This window comes from Kogia breviceps, chromosome 3, assembly GCF_026419965.1.
Source record: "Kogia breviceps isolate mKogBre1 chromosome 3, mKogBre1 haplotype 1, whole genome shotgun sequence".
NCBI classification, from domain to species: Eukaryota; Metazoa; Chordata; class Mammalia; order Artiodactyla; family Physeteridae; genus Kogia; species Kogia breviceps.
The window spans coordinates 26029830-26052369 of record NC_081312.1 but is presented as its reverse complement, the minus strand read 5'-3'; the positions used below and the strand labels follow the sequence as shown (position 1 = coordinate 26052369).

General features: G+C 46.1%; 1 long non-coding RNA gene across 3 annotated transcripts in view; it reads right to left on the bottom strand.

Moving 5' to 3' along the window:
- The window catches only part of LOC136793779 (uncharacterized), a 110393-nt gene that overhangs the window by 85163 nt on the left and 2690 nt on the right, over positions 1–22540 (bottom strand). For all 3 annotated transcript variants that reach the window (XR_010839461.1, XR_010839462.1, XR_010839463.1), the window contains exons 2-3: positions 22203–22489; positions 665–822 (exon numbers count right to left, since the gene is read on the bottom strand). This is a non-coding gene — a long non-coding RNA (uncharacterized lncRNA). The remainder of the gene's footprint in view (positions 1–664; positions 823–22202; positions 22490–22540) is intronic.

Here is a 22540-nt window from a genome sequence, read left to right as displayed (position 1 = left end):
CTGAGTTGAGGTTGTAAGCAACTCCTAAAAAAAGAGAAATCCTGGGCAAAATGATGCTGGGATGGTGGACACTGTTGATGCTTTTATGTCAGTGTTTGCTGACTGTTACCACAGCCAGGAATTGGGACCAGAGGGGATGAGGGGGAGGTCTGCCTGCAGGCACAAGGAAAGCACACACAGCCTCACTTCCTCTCTTCCCACGCAGAAGCGGATGGGACCCTGGTGTGACCCCACAGGTGCTCCCCTCTCCCCTGCTGGCCTCCAGCCAGATCCCAGATTCCAGTCCTTTCCAATGCCCAGGAGGACCCAACTTTCAAAAGAGGGAAGGAAGGAAGGAAAGAAGGGGAGGGGAAGAAGGGATCATAAGAGAATGGAGGGTTTAGGAGAGGAGGAAGGCAGGCATTGGTGGGGAAGGGAAAATCAGGAGGAAACAAAATGAGTAACTAATTGTGAAATTGTGGCACCTGAGGCCTTGGGCCCTTCTGGTCAACTCTTGCCCAGGGCCCTATCACAGGGGGCTCAGGAGGGCTGTTTCTGGCATCTCTCATTCGTGTAGTAGCTCAAATCTAGATTTGCAAAGACCTCCAAATGAAATACTGAGAAGTGTAGTAGCTCAAATCTAGATTTGCAAAGACCTCCAAATGAAATACTGAGAAGCACAGACCTGTATTTTGAGAAGATGCTGCTCAACCTTCAGCTTGAAGCTTGTCTTCATCCTGGTCACCCCAGATGCAGTGTGCCATGAGTCAGTATTGCTTACCAATACAGCGATCCTCCTCTCCAGTTTCATTGCAATGTTTTCTTTGTATTTAATGGACTAATCTGTTGAAGGCAAACATTTAAAATAAATCACCAATTTTATAATGCTGTTAGGGTTCTGCTCTTTGTTTTTTAATTTACAAGAAGCCTTTAAAACCAGAAGTGATCCAAGTCTCCCTCAATCCCTGAGAGGCTGTGGTGCCACCTCTCACAGCCTTAAGCCTCTGTGGGGCCTGAGTTTCCCCTGGAGGACGCCCACAAGAACAAGGAAAGCCCCTCCAAACGCTCAGGAAGGAAGCAGTCAGGGCACCATAACTGTTGAAAAAAAATTATTCTGACACCTGTTAAATGGGAAGGAATATTTTATTTAGGACTATCATAGTAGGTGTCAAGACTGTTGCAGTAGGGAAGAGAGATTGGGCTCAACTCCTAATACAACAAGAACAAATGGGGATTTATAGCCAAGGAGCCGGGAGGGGGATGGGGTATCAGTGGATGGAGAATTACTAAGAGGAGACACGGGGTGCTGATCAGGAGACATCAGGAATTCTTGCTAAACCAACTTAACAGGATTCTTGCTCAAGGCAGCCAGGGTGATCAGCTCTCAAGGGTGGTGGTATTCTCTCTAAACTGACTTAGCAGGATTCTTGCTACTGCAACTGGGCTCTACAGGCCCAGCAAGGGCAGGCTGAGGTCGAGGCATAGTTGTGAAGTGGGCTCAGAGGAGCCTGACTCAAGTTTGGTCAAGGAGAGAGTCTTTGTCAGTCACAGCCTCGTTATCCCAGAGGGTCCCACAGCTATTGTGACACCACATGAATTAGTTCTTCATGAGAGACTGAGAGGCGGGGAGAAAAGACATTCTCTGGGATACCAACTCAGGGAAGAGTTGAGCCCCGGCAATGTGCCCCCATTTGTTGGTGACCCACACAACAGCCTTTCCCTGACTCCCTCCTCTCATAGGAGGAGTTGAAAACACCAAAGACTCACTTTCCCAGCCTCCTTGGTAGCTAGAAGGGGCCTTGCAACCCAGTTCTGGGCAAAAAGGGAGAAGGGAAATTCTCCTGAGTGGCTTTTAGGAGATATTTTCCTCTCTGAATGAGGGGGTGGGAAGGTAACACGCCTGGTGCTGAGGCAAGCATCCCCCACGGCGAGATGCAAGCCCAAGGATGTAGTGTCCTTGGAGTGTGCTGAAGATGGGGGGGAAAAGGAGCCTGGGTGACATTGCTGAGCTGTTGCACCACCCCCTAATTTTCTATGCCCAGACTTCTAATTATGTGAGATAACTAAGCAGCTTTTTGGTTTGTTTGTTTGTTTGTTTTTTTTTTTTGCGGTACGCAGGCCTCTCACTGTTGTGGCCTCTCCTGTTGAGGAGTACAAGCTCCGGACACGCAGGCTCAGCGGCCATGGCTCATGGGCCCAGCCGCTCCGCGGCATGTGGGATCTTCCTGGTCCAGGGCATGAACCCGTGTCCCCTGCATCGGCAGGCGGATTCTCAACCACTGCGCCACCAGGGAAGCCCTAAGCAGCTTTTTGATTTAAGCTACTCTTATGCTGGTGTTCTATAACTTGCAGCCAAAAGTACTGCCAACCCCCAGGGCTGTGCTAGGATTTGTAAAGGACACAGAGATATCCAAGCATCAGTCTCTTCCTTCTATTCTAGAAGTTTACGGTCAAGGTGGGGAAACTAGACATATGTACACGTGTACAATGTCCTTAAAAATTAAACAATTTAGAATATAATCAAGTTTTAAACTGAAGTCACAGCAATTCCACTCCCAGGAATTTTTCCCCCAAAAGTATATTCAAAGATATCCACTGGGGGCTTCCCTGGTGGCGCAGTGGTTGGGAGTCCGCCTGCCGATGCAGGGGACGCGGGTTTGTGCCCTGGTCCGGGAGGATCCCACGTGCCGTGGAGCGGCTGGGCCCGTGAGCCATGGCCGCTGGGCCTGCGCGTCCGGAGCCTGTGCTCCGCAACGGGAGAGGCCACAACAGTGAGAGGCCCGCATACCGCAAAAAAAAAAAAAAAAAAAAAAATTTAAAAAAAAAAAAAAAAAAAAAAAAGATATCCACTGAACTTTAACGTATAATAGAGAAAATGTGGACATACCCTAAATGTTCAACAATAGTGGTTGAAATTACAGCCCATACACAATATCATTAAAGATGATGATGTTGATCTATACTTAATTATAGGCATTCTCTAGACAAAAATTGGGTAAAAAAACCCAGGTTATTAACTGTGCATTAAATAAATCCACTCTTGTGCAGAAAAACACCTCTGAGTCTAGGTTAAATGTGAAGCTGTCAGCAGTGCTTATTGTTATATAGTGCAATTATGATTGAGTTTTATTTTCTTTATGCCTTTCTGTACCTTTTGCATTTGTTGTAATAAACACATATTTATTTTATAATAAGTCCACTCAGAATGTTTAGAAATGCAACTGATTAGTAAGTCTCTATATACTAATAGAACACCATGGAGAGCTTTACAAAATCTACCAACAATTTGCAGAACAATATGGTATATGAGGAGGGAGGTTTAGAATAACAAAGATGATCCACAGTCCCTGACACAGTTCATGGCTTTAAAGAACAGGTCCCAACTTGGGGGCACTAAGGACCCAACCTTGGGTTTGCTCACCCATATGCAATAAAGACAATCTACTGACACCAAGTGGTGGTAAAGAAAAGCAGAGTGTTTATTGCAGGGCTCCAAATAAGGAGAATGGGCAGCTCATGCTCAAAAGAACGGAACTCCCCAATGGCTTTCAGCGAAAGGATTTTAAGGCAGTATAAGGGAGGGGTTGCAGGATGTGGGATCAGCTCATGAACAATTCTCCAACTGGTTGGCATCAATGTGGTTCCAAGTATCATCAACCTTCTGTCTTCAGCTGGTCTAGGGTCTATATGCTTGCAGTCAGCAGTTTTCATATGGTAGGGGTCGGCTTCCTGTACAAACAACTTAGGAGTGTGTGTCAGGCCTGTATCTATATCCTTCAGGGAACTGGGAGTTCAGTGATTCTGCTGTGTGGCAGATTTATAGTCTAAATACCAGCTTCCCAGCCCAGGAGCTATTCTTTGTTTCTACATCTTCACATTTCCTAATTATTAACTCTTGAGTCATCCTTTTGAGACTCATGGGAGGCCTGGGAGACTAAAGCCTTTTACTTCAAAAGACAGGGACATGGGATTGTATATGGTTTCATAGACAGTTTCTGAAATGGTTCTGTCCAGTTCTATGAGCTGTAGAATATTAATCACATATCTCACCCTCCCCAATGATAGGATGTATACTGAAGCAAAACACTGATTTGTAACTATTTGGCATTATGGAAAATAACTCTAAACAGAACTTTTTGTATTGTACATGGTATAGACAAGAGTATGTAATTCAGGCATTGTGAATAACTTCTAGGAAATGCTTTCAGGCTCTTTTCCAGGCTTTTGCCTAGGAATTGTTTGAAAAGTCTGATTTAACATTCCGTCTATAATATAGAAACCTAATTCACACCAAAGCACTTCGTATTTCTTAGAGGCACAAATATACCAAAGGCTCTCTCGATATCTAAAATACTTTCAAATCATAAAAAGTGTTATCAGTTGAAACTCTGTGATATTCTGATAGGCTTATTGCTCACTTGGTGTGACTCTGATGCTGCCAGCAGCACAACTTAATTCCGGAGGTTGACCTTCTTCCCCTGTTTCCCAGTATATTCTAGCAAAATAGGTAGCATTCCATCACTCCTTAGCATTAAAATAATTGTGGGGCTTCCCTGGTGGTACAGTGGTTGAGAGTCCACCTGCCAATGCAGGGGACATGGGTTCGTGCCCCAGTCCGGGAAGATCCCACATGTTGCGGAGCAACTGGGCCCGTGAGCCACGGCCGCTGAGCCTGCGCGTCTGGAGCCTGTGCTCCGCGGCAGGAGAGGCCACAACAGTGAGAGGCCCGCGTACCACAAAAAAATAAATAAATAAAAAATTGTGATTGCATTTATCATTTGAGTACAGAAAAAGATGGTGAAAGGTGGCAGAAGGTGTCACACCTCAAAATATGCCACCTTGGCATAAGGGCTATTTTGAGCTAAAGAACAGCAGATGCAAGAATGTCATTCTGACCTCCTTTTTTTCCCTGAAGGCAGGAGTTAATACTCCCATGTGAAAGATGCCCTCCTGTAACAGAGAAGCATAAACCTTCCTCCATATTGGATCTATTCCTTCAGCTCTAACCTTTGTGCTCTGTTGCCTATGCTTAGTCATGCTGGCTCTGCAGCTTTTGTAAAAGAATGTTGCCTATAGAGGGATATACACAGGATATACACAGCATAGCCCATTCTCAAGGCTCTGACCTTTAAATGTATAACATTTTCCCATTCACAGAGAGATAAATAGTTGCAGAACAGAGGATAATATTTGTCTTATTGGAGGTTTATAGGAACATTGTGACCAGACCTACATAGACAGCTGCAAGAAGGAAGGATTCAGCACCAAGAAGTTTACAACAATCAGCCACACTCCTGCCCCCGTTAGTGTAAAAGAAGTCTGAATTCTAACTTGGGTAAGATAAGTTGATGGGACACTAGTCCACCATCTTCTCAGTCTGCTGGCTTTCTGAGTAAAGTCATATTCCTCGCCCCACCAACTCACCTCTCAATTTATTGGCCTGTCTTGCAGCAAGCAGTATGAGTTTGGACTTGGTAACACTCCCTCTACCAGGAGGAAAGAATTATCATCACCAGAGATGGGGAGTGGAAGCAGAGAGAAATCCATACAAACAGACCTTGTTAGGATTACTCTTAGATCCTTTTAGAATCCCCATATATTTTAGTAAACTTTTCCACAATTGCTACTCTTGGTTCAACCTAGTGTATGAGCACTTGGGCCTATCAGCTTGTTTGGGTCTTCCTTTTCCTCTGGTGGCTCCCATGTACATGCAAAAATCTATCTGCTTGTCTCCTCTTATTCTGTCTTATGTCAATTTAATTCTCAGGACCAGCAGAGACCCTAAAAGGGTAGAGATAAAGTTATGCCTCCCCTACAATGATCTATGTTTATTTACCAAACCAAGCGACCCAAGATTTGGATGATATTCATCCATCCCATGTTCTTGTGGTCACTCGCCTCTGGGATGCTTCAGCTGCATTACTTGACTTTCGGAATAATCTGGCTGTCCTGTTCAAATTGCCATCGCCCTGCATACTATTGACCCAGGCACTGGACTTGCTGGGACTCATAACAGGCTGCCCCAAGATATGCCACATTGATTATTTTGAGTTAAAATTACTTAAGAAACAGCCAGTGGGAAAATGATATAAAAAAACACAATGACACCCCCCCCCTTTCCCCTTGAAAGTAGGAAATAAATCTCCCATGTAAAAGTAACCTCCCTACACCAGGAGGGTAGAAAGTATCCTCATCACCAGAGTTAGGGAATTCAAGGCTGAGAAAACCGTATAAACAAACTTTGTTACTTCTTCATTAGTCTGCTATCCTAAGCACAAGGCCCTTTGTTAAATCTTCACACAAAAAATTGTTTCCTTGTAGAAAAATGATATAGAAACAGCCTGCTTTGGTCGCTTCAAGGGTCCTATTTTCTATGAGACCTCCATGCATACAAATGAAATTGGTTTTTTTTCTCCTGTTAATCTGTCTTGTGTCAATTTAATTATATGACCAGCCCAAAGAATGCAAGAGGGGTAAGGGGGAAATTTCCCCCTCCCACATGCTCAAACTGCTTTCCCAGTTTGGGATGTGTGTGTGTTGAAGGCTCTACTAAAAATCAGTGCATGGCCCTCTTGCTTCCTCTTTCCTCCCACCCCCAGATACAGGAAGTGGTTTGTCTCTCTTTTGTTGCTTACTGGCCAGGGCCTTCAGCATCTCAACTTCTTTATTCAGTCAGTCAATGAATATTTATTGAAGGCCTGCTATGTGCCAGGCACTGTGCTAGGTGCTGGGGGAGGGGCAGTCATGTAGCTTAACTTCAGAGAGCTTACTGCCTCATGTCAAAGAAAAACCTTATTCAAAGAATCACACAGTCAAATATAGTTCCCTAAGTGCTTTTTTCTTAACTTCTATTCTGAAATAATTGTAGATTCACATAGAAATACTATAGAATTCCTGTGTACCCTTTGCTCAGCTTGCTTCAATGACAGTACCCTATGTAATCACAGTACAATGATCAAAACCAAGAAATTAACATGCATACAATACTAAGCTATGGCCCTTATTGGATTTCTCTAAGGGCGTTTTATTACATTAATTCTTTTTTTTTTTTTGCGGTATGCGGGCCTCTCACTGTTGTGGCCTCTCCCGTTGCGGAGCACAGGCTCCGGACGCGCAGGCCTAGCGGCCATGGCTCACGGGCTTAGTTGCTCCGCGGCATGTGGGATCTTCCCGGACCAGGGCACGAACCCGTGTCTCCTGCATCGGCAGGCGGACTCTCAACCACTGCGCCACCAGGGAAGCCCTATTACATTAATTCTTTAGTAATTATAACAATCTTGGGAAGTAAATATTGGGTTGGCCAAAAGGTTCATTTGGATTTTTCCCGAAGATGTTACAGAACATCCCGAACTAACTTTTTGGCCAACCCAACACTACCATCAACCCCATTTTATAGATGCAGAAACTGAGTTTCAGAACAATTACATAACTTGCGCAAGATTCCAGCTTGCAAGTGGCACAGTGAGGACTGCAGACCCAGGCAGTCTGGCTGTGAGGGGTCTGCTCCCCACCACTGAACTACACCTCCTCTTAACATCAGCCAAGCAAGCTTCCTTGTTCAAACTCAAAGAATCTCACTATCACAGCACTACAATAATGGCTGGGGAGCTATTAGAAGAAGTTGTAACTCTTGGATGCCATCTTTAAACTCAAAACATTTGCTTCCAAAATCAAAGTTTGTTTCAATGGCAAAGGCTTCCCAAAGGAAATTACTATTTCAATCACTATGGATGAAACAATATTCTTTGGGCTAACAAAGGCTGAGCTCTCAAACATTTCCCTCTGGTTGAAAATAACTTTAGTTGAAACATTTTGACTCTCAAAAGGAAGTTTCTTTGTAAGAAACTGCAAGAAATGCAGGTGCAGTTAAGGCTTGGCCTCGGGAAAAGCCAGCTTCCTCTCAAAATCATACCGTTTCCAGCTGTCTCACCCCCGCATAACAAAGCCAAAGGAAATCTGCAAGAATAGAGGTATGTTGATCTGCTTTGCATATGAGAATATCAATCCTAAAATGGGAGTGAGGGGGAAATAAAAAAAAACTGAACAAGGAAAAATACCTTTCTTGCTTAACTATGTATCTGTGGAATTTGTACTTGTACCCAAAATGCAGAAGTTACTTAAATGACCGCAGAGTTCCACTTCTCCCTTCTCCAGCTCTGAGATGCAGCACTACTGAGCATGTCCCAAAGGCAGTTCGGTTACTATAAAGAGGAGTCTCTTTTTTAAGGTATCGCTGTTAACAGTAACATCTCATGATTCCGTCTACAACAGATTATAGCTTGGGTTTGCTCTCCGGGATATTCGTCCTTCCTCTGATTTCGAGCCAGTAGCCAGGCCCTTTGGAATGGTTTACCTTCTGGATTTTGCAGAGCAGAAAGCAAGGAAGCTTCAAATCAATGACTCCTTTACATTTTGGGGAGGTGGGGGGTTGGGGAGGGGAGAGACAAGAGCTAAGGAAATGTAGTGAATAGGTGCGTCCTCAGAGTGCAGTAAGAGTAGCAAGAGAGAATCTTCCAGCCTGCACTGGGGAGCCATGCATTGCTTTCCAGCAAGATCTGAAGGGATAGACGGCTATCTGGTGCACCTAGGGGTGCTGAGCCCCAGACACCAAGGCTTCAAGTCTTCTCAAGAGTCCCTTGTCCCAAATGTGGCATAGACACAGCAGGGGCCTAAAGGAACATGCAACAGGGACATAGGGGTCCCAGAGTAGCCAGTGGTACTCAGGACAAGCAGAGTATTTCAGATGAGGCTTTAGAGCTTAAGGTTTCAAGGTCTTCATGTAACCTGGAGAAAGTGGGGCACTGTGGGGAAGACCCAGTAATCACTGAAACTTAACTTCCCACCAGTTCAACACGTGGGATTAAACCCAAGATGACTTAATACAAAGACGTTTAATATTCTTGGACATCTGAGTTTGTGAGCTGACATTCACACCAACTCTACATTCATTTATACATCTATACATACATTCAACTATACATTTGTTCATCTGAAAAATACATCGTACACTGAGATGGGACCTGAGGACATGGTGGTTCCCCAGGCTCCCCGTGATCACACAGTCAGACATGTCCATCCTAAAGCAAGGAGAGGCTGCTACAGGGTCACTAACGTTACGATAAAGTCCTGGGGTGCCTTACAGGTGTCATCATAAATGGTCCATGTTGCACTCATACTTATCCATCGATCGTTAAATTACATATAATGTATGAAGTTTCAAAATGATACATGTAGGGGGGCTTCCCTGGTGGAGCAGTGGTTAAGAATCCACCTGCCAATGCAAGGGACACAGGTTCGAGCCCTGGTCCGGGAAGATCCCACATGCTGCAGACCAACTTAGCCCATGCACCACAACGACTGAGCCTGCACTCTAGAGCCCGCGAGCCACAACTACTGAGCCTGCGAGCCACAACTACTGAAGCCCGTGTGCCTAGACCCCATGTTCCACAACAGAAGCCACCAGAGAAGCCCGCGCACAGCAACAAAGAGCAGCCCCCGCTTGCCCCAACTAAAGAAAGCCTGTAGGCAGCAATGAAGACCCAACGCAGCCAAACATAAATATATAAATAAATTTATATAAAAGAATGATACATGTAGGAATTTACTCCAAGGAAATAATCATGGGTGAATACAATGATTTTGCTGAAAGTATGATGATCTTACTGTCATTTTTTTTTTTTTTTTTTTTTTTCGGTATGCGGGCCTCTCACTGCTGTGGCCTCTCCCGTTGCGGAGCACAGGCTCCGGACGCGCAGGCTCAGCGGCCATGGCTCACGGGCCCAGTCGCTCCGCGGCATGTGGGACCCTCCCGGACAGGGGCACGAACCCGTGTCCCCTGCATCGGCAGGCGGACTCTCAATCACCGCACCACCAGGGAAGCCCCTTACTGTCATTTATAATAGCAAAACCCTGGAAACAGCAAAAATAGTTTCCACTCACTGGAATACTATGCAGGCATTAAGAAGGATGTTGTAAATGTTATTTTTATAATTAAAAATAAAGAATTGAAGAAAAATACTTTAGAAGAACATTTGGTAACATGGAAAGGCATGTTTACCAACAATATATTGTTATTAAATATATATATCAAAATCTGAGCAAATGTATTTTTAAAAATTTTTGTAAAACCGATATAAATATACATCTGTGTAAACACGTGTGTTGAGTGAATAGGATACAGGTGCACCAGGAGGTTATACAACAAAATATTAAAAGTGACTATTTCTATCAGCATCACATTATGACTTTCGTGGGCCTTCAGAACTTTTGCCTTCATGGAGCTCTTCTTCCACACACACACAAAAAAGTTGAAAATTATATTTTATGATGGCGTTGGCATAAAGTTGAATACAAGTCAGGCTAGATTCACTGTTATATGTTCATTATTACTATGTTCTCTTTTTTTCTACTTATTTTAAGAGAAATTAAAATTAAAATATTTGTGGGCCCTAGGCTTTATGCTTCCTAGGGCTGTGAGATATGGAATTACTTGATTTTTATTTCCTTCTTTTTGTCTGACTGCATTTTCTAAATTTTCCATACTGAAGACTTATTCTTTCATCAAAATGAAAAGCTATGCGAACAAAGAAATTGGTAAACATAAATAAATGGCCTGTTTTATGCAATGCCAACACACAAAACAGCAAATGCAGCCTCTGGAGACAATATATTCCAGGGACTTCAAAGCATCCCCACTGGAAACAGCCTGGCATCCAGGCACTGCTGGTCTAGCCCAGCCGATGGCTTCCTGCTACAACCAACCAGCAAGACAAAACCTCCGGTTTTCAGAAAACGTCACTCTCCTGCTTACCAAAGAGAATGGGTCCACGCCCTGTCCTTCACCCACAAAGATGACACCACCAATGCACACTGGCTTTATTTCTCCAGGGGTGGAGATGGTTAGCCATGTTCTAGCCACACTCTGACCCAGTCTGACGAGCATATAGACAAAGAGGGCAGGCTTCGGTAACTCTGGAAAGGCATTAACCAGCACTTTTAGAGTTTCACTCGTGGCACCAACGTATCATAAACCGGTGATGTTTGCCCAACTGTGAAGTTTGTCAAGACTTAAGAGGTTCGATTTTACAAAGTCAGCCTTTCAAGTATGGATTTTTAATTTATACATTCACATATTTATTGCTGTGTTTGATATATATTAAGCATCTCCTCAGTGCCAGGCACTGTTCTAGGAGCAGGAGACATGGTGGTGAACAAGACAGACACTGTCCCTGTTCTCATGCTGCTGGAAGGAGAGACACTGAACAAGGGTGCAGAGGGCTTTGAAGAGGGGGAAGCAATGGGGGCATTGTGTGTGTGACAAGGAGGCTGCACCCAGTCTAAGGAGGCAAGGATCTATGCTCCCCAAAGAATCAAAGTTTAAACCGAAACATGGAAGGTAAGTAGGAGTGGGCCAAACAGGGCGGGGGGAGGATCAGGAGGATCTGGCCACGTGCTAATGGCCAGGACCTAGGACTGCAGTCTATGAGTAGCTAAGGAACTGAAAGCGTCCAAAACGGTTGGTGAGTATGGACGAAAGTCAAGCTGGAAAGGCAGGCAGGGGCCAGAATGTGAAGGGTTATTTTAAGTCCAGTTAAGAAGTTGAGACTGTCCTTACTCCAATGGGAAACCATCACAGAGTTTTAAGCAAAGGGGTGCTTTGCTCCTAGGTGGAGAATGGATTGCCTGAATTTCCAGTAGTGGCCCTGAGTCATGAGTGATGGTTGCTGTGTAGCATAAACCCTATGGAAAGGCTTACTGCAGCCTGGTTTAGACAACTGAAAGAAAGCAGAGATGCCCACTGGGACTTCTATGCTTCCCGCACTCCCCATCACACCTTTCAGAACCGTACAAACAAGGACATCTTAAAACAAAATGGAGTAGAGGCAGGAATACCCCACTGTCCTAAGTACTACAGATTTATAATACCTCTTGATCCTGCTGGCATACATCTTCCAGCATTTTCTTCTTCAAGATTATCTTTACTCTTCTTGGCCATTTGAATTTCCATATGAATTTTAGAATCAGCATGTCCATTTCTACAATGTAAAACCTGCTAGTATATCGATTGGGATTGCATTGAATCTAAAGATGAATTTGGAAAGAACTGACCTCTTTGCAGTATTAAGTCTTGCAATCTATGAACGTGGTCTAGCCCTCCATCTGTTTAGGTTTTCTGTAATTTCTTTCAATAATGCTATGCTGTTTCCGGTGATGAGGTCGTGCATATGTTTTGTTAGATCTATTCCTAGACAGGCGATATTTTAGGTGATTGTAATGGGCAAATATTAGAGATGCTAATTAAAGGAAGTAATGTCTGGGGAAAGTACTTTGCAAAATATAAAACTTTATACAAATCCGAGATATTCTTTCTCACTAACACTACTGAGCACATCATTTTGGAAAGCCAGTCTACACACCCATAAGGCATCTTTCCCAGTAGCTATGGATTAACCAAGATGCTAAGGCTCTAGAACCAGGAACTGCCAAAAAGTGACATCAGAGGCCAAAAAGGAGAATTACTGGCCTGGAATAAACTCTTAGAAAAAAACCAACTTCTCAGTCTGAGTCTGAATTTTACCCAACAGCCATCAGATGGCCTCAGTGGGGGAAAGAGCTCAAAAAGCACATCCTTCATTCAAAACTCAGGGACTTGATACAAGATCGTATTCAATCTATGAGCTCCTCACACTATTGCTGAAAATTAGCATAGACCAGCCCTCAGTGGGAGCTGAGGTCCTGCTTCAGCTTCTCTGCCCTCCTCTCATCTTCACAGGAATTCTGCACAGAACCAGCGAAGGGCAGATCCAGCTTCTTCCTGGGAACAGTCCCTGGCAATGCGGATGCTCTCACTTTCAGCTGCCTCTGAGTCTGAACTAGTGACTCACAGCTGCTTCTCTGAGCCCAGCCTCACAGGCACCCTCCCCCTCCTGCCAAGCGCTGCCTGCCACAGACACAGCTCGGGTTCTCACCTCCTTCCTCCTTCCACCAGTCTGGAGGAGACAGTGGCCAAGAATGAAATCTTCAGGATATTAAGAGTACTTATAAAATACAAAAAGGAGACAGACTTTGCTGTTATTTACCCCCAAATCATTCCATTCCAGTTTCTCGGACTCCTCTCTCCATCCATCAGTGTAGCAATAATCATTATTCATTGAATCAACAAATATTTTTCGAGCATGTGCCATATGCCAGGCAGTATTTTAAGCACCCGAGATACAGCAGTGAACAGCACAACTAAAGTCCCTTCCTTCGTGCAGCTTATACCACTGCGGGGAGAGGTGACCGTGTCCCCAGGCAGGGAACAGGACCATCAGTTGCAAATCAAAAGGATTTTAGGGGCTTCCCTGGTGGCGCAGTGGTTTGAGAGTCCGCCTGCCGATGCAGGGGACACGGGTTCGTGCCCCGGTCCGGGAAGATCCCACATGCCACGGAGCAGCTGGGCCCGTGAGCCATGGCCGCTGAGCCTGCGCGTCCGGAGCCTGTGCTCCGCAACGGGAGAGGCCACAGCAGTGAGAGGCCCGCGTACCGCAAAAAAAAAAAAAAAAAAAAAAAAAAGGATTTTAGAAGCCCGAGGTCTTAGTTTGGGTTCCCCCCAAAGCAGACGCTAAGATAAGGATTTGAGAGCAGGTTGCTTATTGAGGGAGTGATCCCAGGCAGTATAGGTGAGCAAATGGGGAAGTGACTGGAAAACCACAGTTTGTTAATGAGGGGGGTAAAGCTCTGGGCAACTGGGGCTCAGTCCTGGGTGTCCCTCATAGAGATGATATAAAATGTGCCTCAAAAGTATCCCTCTGCAGCACAAGGAAGCTCAGGGGTTTATCCATCAACTCCCACCCTTGATTAGTCGTGGGTAACTCCTAGGATCTTAACTCCCTGGCATCTCAGGAAGAGGGAGTTGATGGATAAACCCCTGAGGAGGGCCTCTCAGGAGGCCACGAGCATGTACAGGAGCTGTCTGCAGGTCACCTCTGAGATGGACTCCAGGGATGTGGGTGGCACCGTTGGCATCCGCTACTCCCAGTCATCTTGTTCCATTATATGCCCAGCACCTAGTGTGGTTTCAGGTGCACAGCAGGCACTCAATAAATACACGTGGAGTCACTGGATGTTTTATCACCTGAAGATGCCTTTAAAGCTGTTCCAGAGTCAGCAGGAGAAAAGGCCCTGAACTTGAACTGGTAAATAGTGGGCTCAAAGCACATTAAGCTATATGATCTTGGGCAACTCCGTAACCCTTTCCAATCTCAATCTTCACAGCCATAAAAAGGAGATTCTAACAACTTCCTTGCCTGCCTCATTGGACTGCGATGAGACGCCAATAAAAGAAACGCAGTGGGGCTTCCCTGGTGGCGCGGTGGTTGGGGGTCCGCCTGCCGATGCAGGGAACCCAGGTTCGTGCCCCGGTCCGGGAGGGTCCCACGTGCCGCGGAGCGGCTGGGCCCGTGAGCCATGGCCGCTGGGCCTGCGCGTCCGGAGCCTGTGCTCCGCGACGGGAGAGGCCACAGCGGTGAGAGGCCCGCGTACCGCAAAAAAAAAAAAAGAAAAAGAAAAAAAAAAGAAACGCAGTGAAAGTGCTTTGGAACACCACCAGAACACGCTGCAACTATCTTTCTTGTGGAAAAAACCTGGAATATGGAATGTGGTCCGAAAAAGTAGATTCTTGGTCAAGTCAATTCTGTGTGTGTTTCCTCAATTATAAAACAGGCACAATGATAATCAGGCCACGACACATGTCAGAGTGCGGTGATGGGGTTCATGAGGCAAGATAATGGATGTAGCGTGTGCCACTTCCTTCTGAAACTCTACCAAATGACAAAAAGGGATGTGGATTTTTAAAGGGGGAGATCATAAACCCATGATGACACAGCAACAAGGAGAGGAAATGATAGCAACAAAACTTTGGAAGCTGGAAAGTAAACGGCCAATTAGCAAATGGCTTAGCTAGCAGAGAAAGTTAAATACTAAAATAGTGCTAGGGAAAGAAGGAACATAGCTTGCCCCAAACATTAAGCACCAGACACCTCTGGCAGTGAGGGTGAAGGTGGGGCAAAGAACAGGAAGATTGGCTGAAAGTCTTTTTAAGAAGTCAGAGCTTCAAACCCCTCTTCAACCCTGGCAGAAACTCTGGGGGTGGCCCCCAGCAAGCTATGTTTCTACAAGCCCTCCACATGATCGAGGGGCTCTCTGGAGATTATCTAATTCCACAAGGGTGCACTTACAGTTGTCTTTCTATGGCCTTGGCTATTTTACAACCCTGTAAGGATAAAAGTTTAGTTGTAGAAAAACTGAGAGTAATGCAAATGTTTCTTGGCCATAGAAATGCACATTATGGGCTCCCCTGGTGGCGCAGTGGTTGGGAGTCTGCCAACACGGGTTCGTGTCCCGGTCCGGGAAGATCCCACATGCCGCGGAGCAGCTAGGCCCGTGAGCCATGGCCGCTGAGCCTGCGTGTCCGGAGCCTGTGCTCCGCAACGGGAGAGGCCAGGACAGTGAGAGGCCCACGTACGGCGAAAATAGAAAAAAAAGAAATGCAAATTAATTTTTCCAGTAGAGATACATCGGTTTTTAGAAAAAAATAACCCCATTCCAGTTCACTGCCCTATAGAATATTAACTAGATTTACATCCAATGGCAAATTCGTTTCAGTATTACTGATTATATAGGTCTGTTCAAATTTTCCCCTTAACTGGTTTTAACAACTTCCTGGTTCTCTCATTAATTAAATAAATAAATCTTTAACACAAATTCATTTTACACATGTATGAGAGCTATTTTTACCGTTTTGAAAAGTATGCTTTAGCACAGTGATTCTCAAAGTGAAGTCTTGGACCACCGCAGCATCACCTGGGAACTAGATGCAGATTCTCAGACCTCACCCAGACCTGCTGAATCGGTAACTCTGGGGGTGGGGGCCAGCCATTTGTGCTGCTAGGAGCCCTCAGGTTCTAATGCACGCTCAAGTGTGAGAAGCACTGCTTTAGCACTTCCATCAAACGCTACCAAGATGCAACCTTAGTCCTGACTCAGTTGAAACCTTGAAACTTGACAGTCTACGTGGTCTCTAACATAGCTCTGCCTGTGACAGATGAGAACAGGCTAGGCCACCTTCTCTCTCATCTCCAGGGATGCCTCAGCTGTCCTGTCACTCACTCCCTGTCTCCTTGCAGCACCAAGAGATGGAACAAGGGTCCTTTGTGAGCTGGACAGAACATAAAATTCAAGATTCCTTGAGAGGATTCGTTTAGGTCCCGTTGGCACCTGCTGGTCTGACTCTGTGGGACTAAACCCCTCAAGCTTCGGAACTAAGGGTCCCAAAGGGACCACTACTCCAAAGAGAAGGGAGGAGAATGAAGGAAAAAACTACCTCAGAACCCAGCCCCAAATGTTGTGTTTATTTCTTCTCTGCCTCCTGCAATAATAATAGAGTGTTATTTCATTGCTGACAGATGCAAAAATAACAAGCCCGTTGTGTGTTGATCTGGAGCACATATGCCACCCATTTGTCTTGCAGCCTGACCGGGCACTCTGCCCTGTTTACAGGCAGCCCTCCCTGACAGCTGAATGCCATACAAGCCCGATAAATGCCCTGGGGGGAGGATCCCCTTCCTCTGCACGAGTGATACTAACGTGTAGCTGGGCTTGAGAACCGTTGTTGTAATCTGGTCAGACCAGTGAAGTGAGCTGCTTGAGATACCCTGAAAATCTGAATCAGCATGGGTCTGACCTCCATTCCGGGCTTGTATGGGGTAGGGCATTCTAGCCACTTATCACTACCACAGTCCCAATTCTGCCACTTAGCAGAGGCGTGAACTTGGACACGTTTTTTCCCCCTCTTCTAGCCTCTGTTCCCCTGGTAGAATGCGAATAAGAAAAACACCTTCCTCTAGGGGTGCTGTGAGGACTAAATGAACGGATGATTATAACGCCCTTAACACAGAGCCACTCCCCAAATAAGTGTGGGTGTTTGGACTTGGTGGTGGGGTGTGATGATGAAATAAGAGTCCCTAAAAGCCCCTTGGAAGGGGAGTAGGGGCCATAGGAAGAAAAAACAGGCATTAAGTGCAGGCTAAGCTAACTGAGGCCAGGAAGGAGCTGGTTATAGAGGACCCACTCCATCAATGAGAAGCCTCCAGCCTGCACTGAGGTCCCGTGGCAACTTCTTGTGACTATCCCCCTTTGCTTTGTACGCGACAAGAGTGAGCCACAGGGCCACTGGGAAGAGGGAAATCTGAGTGGATGCTCTTCGTCAAGCAGGAAAACACTAATTAAATGATTTTTTTCCTCCTTTCTTCACTGCCAAAATACTTGTCTTAACAAGATCCTCCTAGGTCCAGGTGGAAGGCCACTGCTTACCTAAAACCAGTGGTTCCCAACTGCGAGTGACTGTCACCAGTGGGAACTTGCTACTAGCTTCTAGCGGGTAGAGGCCTTGGATGTTGCTAAACATCCTACAAGTGCACAGGACAGCTCTTCACAATAAAGAATGATGCGGCCCCAAGTGCCAACAGTGCCTTAAAACAAACATGGTTGCCCATATTAGAGCGAATCTCTCCCTCCTCTATGCTCTTCAGACACCTCGTTTGAGCCTGTGCTGGGGTACTGGCCTGACTCTGCCAGGTGTGGTGGTTACAGCTGGTGGCCTCCTGGAACAGCAGAAAGGGCAGAGGCTCTGAAACCTGGCTCAGCCACCCACTGGCTAGGACCCAGAAACAGTCATTTAGCTTCTCTGAGGCCATTTCCTCGTCTGAAAATGGAACTTAGAATCCTAATTTGCAAGGTTATGGCCAAGATTATATAAAATACTCTGTGTAGAGCACCTGACACATGGTAAGTACTCAGTAAGTTATAGGGTCCCATCTTCCTAGATACAATCCAGAGGGCCACAGTGATGTCTTGCATATCTTTACATTGCCTACGGCATCTTAGGCTATGCCATGCACATAGTAGGTGCTCAGAAATTGTTGAACTAAAGTGAAGTCTTGCCTGGAAGCCAAGGCTCAAGAAATAAACCTAGCCCACCTCATGGACCTATAGTCCTGACACTTGTAGATGGTTTTAATTCGGTCCTCAGGATGCACCTGTATCTCAGAACAGGATCTGTTTCTCCCTGTCACCAAGTCCTGGGTCCTTCCAGTGAGCATGGAGGCTGAGCTTGGCCTTTGATTTTTTCAGGAACAACCAGAGCCTTGGCCACTGCTTGGGAGCAACTACCACAGTCCAGCCATTCCCAGCTGACCAACTCGATAACCTGCCAGTAGCCAAATACCTGCCACAGTACCTGGAGAAAAAAGTCAAAGGAAATGCCAACATCCTAACAAAGGAGGGATGCAAGTCTGGATAAGTATGATTTGCTTGGAAAATGAGAGGGGCCATCACCCAGTCCTCCAGATTGAACAGAGCCTTCCTAAATACACAGCCTGCCCACACCCACCCACTGACACACACAGCTCTGCCAGAGCGTGAAGCAAATGTGAGAAGACCATCTCTAACCCTTTCCACTGAAAAGCTTTCAAGGGTTCATCGACTACCAGCTTCTCCCCTGCTAGAGAAGACATCAGGGAAGGCATATTGGACCAGGAGGGAGACCTGAATGCAAGTGTGATCCCTGCCAATAACATGCTGTGTCATTTTGAGCAAGTCCTGTCACCTCTCTGAGCCTTAGTTTCCCCACTGTGAAATGAAACCTGGACAAGAAGGGCCCTTCCGGCTGTGATATCCTGTGCTCCTTCTATGGCCCGTCGTGGCTTCACTCCCACCTAGACCTGCTGAATGCCACGCAGACAAATGCTGATCCATTCCGAGCCCAGCCCTTGCTGCTCTCCAAGGCCTGGATCTCCTATTACTTTACCAGGTGGCCCCCAGCGAATGGCAGGGGAGCCCTGTCTCCCCCTCTGTTAGAGTTCTTTGAAATGGACACAATAGTCCTGCCCCTCCTCAGCACCCCACCCCCACCCCCCGAGGCCAGGCCAGGCTGCCCAGGAAGTATCAGGCAGGGACTCAGATTGCAAAGATACACGGTGACACAGACACTCTGCCAGCCTCCAAGAATCCAGGCCAAGAATAGATAATGCTTACACCAAGCATGCACCATAATTGCTAGGTGTCTAAGAGCTAACTGCTCCAGGTATAACATTGCTCTTAGCTACTTTCTCCAAATCCCTTGATAAAGGGAATCTAGGCACAACCATCAACAAGTGAGAACGCCACTCCTAATCCTCTCTCCTGTCCTATTCCTGAATCTTCTTCCCCTCCAGGCCCCAGGACCCTCTGTGAGTACAGTGTCTGGGTCACATTAGCTCAGGGGCTTCCCCTGACACACAAAGGACTGCATCTCACCTGCACAAAGCTTTCTTTCCTATGCGGATCCGGAGCAGCACACAACCGTCTGCCAGCTGCCCTGCACTCTTGGCTACGGGGTAGGCTCAGGGTGGGGAAGGGGAAAGAACACCAGCTCCAGCGTGCGAATCCCGGCTGCGCCAAGTAGGACAATTTATAATCCTCAGTCTTTTTGCATCTTAGTTTGCAGATCTATAAACTGATATTAGCAAAACCTACCTTACAAGAGTGTCCTGGGGGTTAAATGAACTAACCTACACTAGGTGCTCGGGAAAGGGTGCTATTTTTATAGGGGTTTCACCAACTTGGCTGAGTAGTACAGTTCCAGGCACAAAACACTCAAACAATTTGTAAAAGAAGCATTTTAAAACCAGAGTTCTATTGGCACTTTATTGGAAGTGAATCGGACTCCCTTTGGACTAAGGAAGAGCAGACTTGTTCTTCTCTAAGAATTGTTCGTTCATTCAGACAGATGCCAAATGCATGGCGAACTTTGATTCTGTTGTAAGAAGCCCGGAATGGAGGTCAGACCCATGCTGATTCAGGTTTTCAGGGTATCTCAAGCAGCTCACTTCACTGGTCGGATCAGATTACAATGGTTCTCAAGCCCAGCTACACGTTAGCATCAGTCGGGGAGCTGTTCCAACCTATGGGTGTGCAAGCCCCATCCCAAAGCAATTTCACCAGAATCTCTGCCAGGTAGGGTGAGGTATCAGTACTTTAAAGAGCTCCCTGGATGATTCTCATGTGAGATCCACTGGACCAAGAGATCTCCATGATCCCTCCCAGGCATCCTGGTGCGTACAGTAACATATGATTCAGAGTAGACATTTAGTATATGTTTATTGAATAAACGGATGAAGATTCTGACTCACCTTTTTTGCTATTTCCATATTCACCAAAAGAAAGAAGAAAATAAAAAGAGTTGAATTCTAAGTAAGAATCCTAGAGCAGTACTGTCTAATAGCAATTTCAGCAATGATGGAAATGTTCTATAATCTGTGCTGTTCAGTACAGTAGCCGTAAACGGTACGTGGTTACTGAGTACTTGAAATGTGGCTAGTGTGACTGAGGAACTGAATTTTAAATTTTATTTAATGCTGATTAAATTTAAATAGCCGGGGCTTCCCTGGTGGCGCAGTGGTTGGGAGTCCGCCTGACGATGCAGGGGACGCAGGTTCGTGTCCCGGTCCAGGAGGATCCCACGTGCCGCGGAGCGGCTGGGCCCGTGAGCCATGGCCGCTGAGCCGGCGCGTCCGGAGCCTGTGCTCCGCAACGGGAGAGGCCACGGCAGTGGGAGGCCCACTTACCGCAAAAATAAATAAATAAATAAAATAAAATAAAAATTTAAATAGCCACATGACTTCTGGCTACCATATTGGACAGTGCAAACAAACAGTATGTACCTTTAATGAACACATCTATAGCTGTGTACTTCCACGTCCCTCTTTTACCAACAGCACCCCATTTTCATTTAGGGCAGCCCCCTGCCACCACCACTTGCAGTCTTTTGGGGACAGGTAATGAAGTTGCCCTGCCCTTCTCCAGCCAAGGGGTAAGCCCAGGACACAAATTATATCAACCTTTCCAGAAATTTTACTCTAGCTTCAGTGTCACAAGAATAGAAAATGAGTTGGAGTAGATAAATACCAATGTTAGTAGTGGCATTAAGACACTGTGTATCGGTTTCCAGAACATTAGTCCAGAGTTTGGCGATCACAACAATGATATATTATGTGAACTAGGCATCCGTGTATTAGTTTCCAGAACATTAGTCCAGAGTGTGATGATCAACAGTGATATATGAGATGGGCTAGGCATCATTTTCATCATCATCCTTGTCAGCATCAAAGTCCCTGGTACCTAGAAGATCTGATGTGCCAGCTTCTGAACTAAGTTCTTAAGTTGCCTAGCTTCCCTGTGCATCATTTCTTCATCTGTAAAATGGGAATTAACTCCTCCTAACCTCTTCCAGCGTTTTTGTGAAGAGAGATCATGTCCATAAGAGCTTTGAGCCAAATAAGGAGTTACCCAAGTTTTGCTCTCTGGGTATTAGTGTGGGGGAATCATGAGAGGATTGGATTTGATGCAGGACACAGCATCTAGGCCCAGTTCACAAGCTGTGTGACACCAGGCAAGACACTTGTCCTTTCTGGGCTTTCAGTTAAAATGAGATTGAGTTAGATACCTCCCTTTCCAGTTTCTCCATTTTCTTTTTTTTTTTTTTTTTCTGTAGTACGCGGGCCTCTCACTGTTGTGGCCTCTCCCGTTGCGGAGCACAGGCTCCGGACGTGCAGGCTCAGCGGCCGTGGCTCACGGGCCCAGCTGCTCCGCGGCATGTGGGATCTTCCCGGATGGGGGCACGAACCCGTGTCCCCTGCATCGGCAGGCGGATTCTCAACCACTGCGCCACCAGGGAAGCCCCAGTTTCTCCATTTTCTAACTTATTTGCGTGCCCCTCCCACCTGGACTGACACCTATCCCTTCCCACTTCTAAGAACACCCCCCAGAAAATTCTCTAGCCAAGACCATGCTGGCCTTGTGGCCAACTCATTTCTTCTTTCCCTGACAACCCACCTGACCAGAAAGTTGCCCGGGGTAAGCACTCCCGTACCTTCCTGTACTAAGCGTCTGGCAAAGCACTTTACTGGAAACATATTTAAACATCTCCTCTACTAGTAGACCATAGCCCTACTAGGGCAAAGACCATGTCCCTCTTATTCACCACTGTATCCCCAGTGCCTAGTACAGGATCAGGCACATAAAAGGTGCTCAATAAGTACTTACTGTTTGAATGAATACCCCAAATCTATTTTATTATTTATCATTTCAGGAAACCCACAGTATTCATTATCTAATGCTGTGTAACAAAGTATCTCAAAACCTACCTGCTTAAAACAACAACGATCACTTCTTATCTCCCAATTTCTGTGGGAGAGAGATTCAGACAGGGTACCATGGGGTTGGCTTGACTCTGCTCCATATCTGGAACGTTGGCTGAAAGACTCAAAGGCTGGGGGCCAGAATTGTCTCAGTTCAGCACCTAGCTGGTGGTTGAGGCCGGCTGTTGCCTGAGAGCTTAGCTGGAGATATCAGCCAGACCACTTCACGTCACCTCTCCCATGTGGCTTGGGCTTCCTCACAACATAGTGGCTGCGTTCCAAGGGTGGGTGTCCTGAGAGAGTAAGAAAGAGACAGGAGGAATGTCTCCTTTTTATGACCTAGG